The sequence below is a fragment of the Dipteris shenzhenensis genome, unplaced genomic scaffold (genome assembly GCF_047967505.1).
Source record: "Dipteris shenzhenensis isolate YYH24624 ecotype China unplaced genomic scaffold, Dip_SZ_1.0 scaf0102, whole genome shotgun sequence".
Classification (NCBI taxonomy): domain Eukaryota; kingdom Viridiplantae; phylum Streptophyta; class Polypodiopsida; order Gleicheniales; family Dipteridaceae; genus Dipteris; species Dipteris shenzhenensis.
This window is the reverse complement of record NW_028239408.1, coordinates 3,830-7,658: the sequence shown is the minus strand read 5'-3', so window position 1 is coordinate 7,658 and position 3,829 is coordinate 3,830.

The following is a 3,829-nucleotide window of genomic DNA, read 5'->3' as shown; positions in this document are numbered from 1 at the left end:
TGCGATACCAGACTCTACAAGCCGTTCACAACTTTTCTGTTTAAACTCGAGTCATCCGACCGAAGCAGACACCGGCAGCCGAGCTGAGATAGGGCGGCGAAGTCCTTCTGCTTCGAGATCTGGAAGAAGGGTGGATCGTGGGCTCTACGACCCTCGCCTCGGTCAACTGTCGGCCGCAAATTGGACGACAATAAGCATCAGCGACGACATGGCGGCCAAAGCCATCTCCATGTATCTGGAGGCACGATCACTTCGCGCTGGCGCACTTCGATCCTCATCTGTTTGTGACCGACTTGGTCAAGGGTGAACGAGAACACTGCTCGCGCTTTTTGTTCGCCTCTCTCCTTGCGTTCGCTCTGGTACGTAGACCTCCACCGCCGCAGACCACGCTAAGTCTTCAAAAAGCAAGGCTTTGCAAGCCAAGAGCCAGCTGCTCTCGCGCTCAGCTTCGACATGGAACGCGAAGCCCGTTCGATCTGGGAAACCCAGCAGGAGGAACTGGGTGCCGATTTTCCAACCCTCGCAGCACTCGTTTGTCTCGAAGTCGCCGCACATCTGCACAATAATGGCAACCAGGCACGTTCATACTGCATGGAAATTCCACGAATGGCACAACGCATGCGGCTGTTTGGAGCAGAGGGCGACGACATCGACGACGCTGAGCTCGCAGACTGTCGGTGGAGCAGAGGTCAGCGACCATGTTTGCTGCGTGGGGTTCTTTCAACTTCGTGACGTACGTCTGGACCTCCATGATGACGAATCCTTGCTAAGAGTCACAGCCACCTAAGCTCCCTCCAAATATTGGCGCCGTCGCCTCCGCCTACGATCTCAATTGATCTTGCTTCGATCCCTGTACAGGCGGAGCACCCCCTTGCTGCCAGTCTTCTCGCTCATAGTTGGCTGTACAAGACCGCCGCCGAGGTCATACACGTGTACCGCCACCCTCAGCGCCTGGCAAACGCAAGCCCAGCCTTTGCCGCGCAGAAGTATGATGAGCTGCTCCTCCAATTTGAGCAGCTTCCAGACTGCATGCGGTTGCACAAGGACAGTCCTCGCAACGTATATCTCATGCAGTACGCTCCTCCTCCGCTCTCTCCGCAGAAACTTCTTGTCCTGCTTTGCCACGCTGACAGATGCCATATCCACCTGCACGCAATGATAATCGAGGTTTTTCGGCCCTTCGCCGATTTTACCACCTCCGACACGCAGCCCTGCCGCACTATTGCCGACCTCTCCCTCGCCCAGCTTCGCGCCATGTTCGTCCCTTACGTCTCCCGCTTCGCGCCACTGAACAGCAGCTTCATGTGGAACTCGCTGCCGCTTTGGATCGCGAACGATGTTCCCACCAATGTCGGAGACGAGGGCCGGAAGAAGTGGTTCAACGCATGTATCTGGGTCTTTGCGGTGTTGCATCACAACTTCAGGCTCGCGGGACCACTGGCGCTGGGATTGGCGGGCATGGCCCTCGCGGTATGTTTCCTACCTCTGGTCACCCACTCCAGGGCTGGGTTGTCAACTTACCAACAGTCTCGACCCGCTGACTAACGAACCGCAACGGGCAGAAAAACGCGATTACGCCCCTCGAAGCCCGGCTTATCCGCTCCCTTTTCGCCGCGCCGCCCATTTCCACCACCGCGACCCCCGACGAGAGCCCACTCAAGCTATGCTCACTCCACCGCTCAGCACCGACAACAGCTTAGGCGGTGACGAAAGCGACAGCGCTACGCCGCCGAGTAAGCGCGACGTTGCTTTTGTAGTGGACCTAGCGCGCGGCGTGACGGATACGGCGGCGGCGAGAATGGACGTGCTGGCCGAGTCGCTGGGGAGAGGTTGATGTTTGATGAGTGGACTGACGGGGTCGTTTGACGAGGGTCGAAGTGTGGCACCCCCTGCGCAGATTGGGCAAGGGGATAGTCGTGCGGCTTCATACCTGAATGCTCACTCGTCAACTCGCCGATCGTCAGCATGCCGGAAAAGCGATGAATGAGAATTTAAATGTGTCTGGTACGGCGATTACGCCCGAGTGAGTTGCCCGCTCTTATACATGGGGAGCACTTCTCCGCGTGGTGAAATGACTGGGCGGGATCGACCTGCGGCTTTCAGCTGCTCCAACAGCCTTGACACAGTGGAGTATATGGTCAGTATGCACGTAGGGGTCAGGCAGGAACGATGCACGGTCGCGTGACTCCGCGGACAAGCTCAATCCGGCGGACTGCTGCTTTGCTTGGTGTGGGGATCGTACATCTCAGGGGGTTTCATAACCAAAGCCAGAGAATACCGTCGTCGGTGCGCCGTAGCAGCCTAAAATAAGGCGAGATCGGCAATATCGGCAATCGAGTGCGCTCGCCGGGAATTCAGGTGTACAAGGTCAACAGCGAAGTGTCACATAACATGACAAATACAAGGTCAGAACAACCCCAGCTGGCAGTAAAGAAATAATACGCGATCAGTTGAAAAAGTAGTCCACCGATCCATGCGCCCATGGCGAACGGAGTGGATGTTTTGTCGGAGGTAAACGATCGGGAGGGGAAAAGAGGGAACGAAGAGGGCGCAACTCGACGGGAAGCCCGCTGGAGCTCCTCGCTCGACTGGGTATCGATTTGCCAGCGGTTCTCTGCTTCTCATCCACTGGGCGCGGCGTCGTGGCAAAGAAGAGTAACGGTATCGGCCCGCCTCAACCTCCACAGAAAGCTCGGGCAACCAATGATCGGCTCGCACGGGATCAGCATGGCTAAAGCGCGCGTGTATCAGTCTGCGAGGGGGCTTGAAGGGACTGCCGCCGAGATCGCCAATTTAGTCATCACCGAAGGATACAACTGCCAGAGGCGGCGGAACTTCGATTCGAAGACGCGCGTGTTTGCTCTCCGCCTCGATTTGCCAGCCTGGAGGCAAGCTGGTCGGCTGAGCGGGAGACATTGCTACGGGCCATGCGTAGGCTCACGGGCGAGTCTAGGTCGTCATCGCATGCGCCTAGCCATGCCATCATCGCGAAATCTGGCGGGGCTGGCGGGACACTCAACAAGGAGACAACAGGAAGAATTGGATGCCGCCCGCCACCGCCTGATCGCTGTCACCGCTTATTCACGCAACGATGGACGCGGCAGTCAGCAATATGCACACCTGGCAAGCAAAGGGTTCCTAAGCAGCCACGGGCGCACGACATGCAAGAGTGGAGCGAGCAGGTATGTGGCTCACAGTGCCATGTGGCGGCCCACGCATCGCGCTTGGCTGCGCCGTCAGCCGCCATGCTCTTGCCGACCGGGGCCCCGCGAATCTGGTCAAAAGCCACGGCTCAGAAACTCGAGGTGGCTGGCGATTTCACCGAGTTTGCGCGGCATCGAGAGTCATGGCCAGGAACGGCTGCGGAGAGCAATGTCGCGCCGGCGATGCCGAGCGGCGCACCGCGCGATAACTTCCAGTTGGACAGGAGAGGTCCTACGCGAGAGGCTTAAGCTGCTCTTTGGCGAAGCCCCAGCCACAAGACATCTCGTCTGTGCTATTGCAAATCCGAGGCCGCGGGGAGCGAGCGCCACGCCCTGCAAGCAAGGCCACGCGACGCGCCCGCAGAGTGCCGTCAAAACAGCACCCGAGTCCAGGGGTAGCGAAGAGGCTCTGCCGCCTGCTAACCACGCGATTCCCTGCCGTCCCCGCGCGGGAACGTTGGCGGCTCGCTTATGGGTCTTGGCTGCCGAAGCCAGTGGCGCGAACCGCGACCCCGGATTCGACACTTCGGGCTGTGCGCCAATGCTGGTGCTTTTCCTCGCTACACATGCGCTCCATTGAGACTCGGGACGGCGCAGCGCTAGAAAATGTCGCCCACACAGCTGAA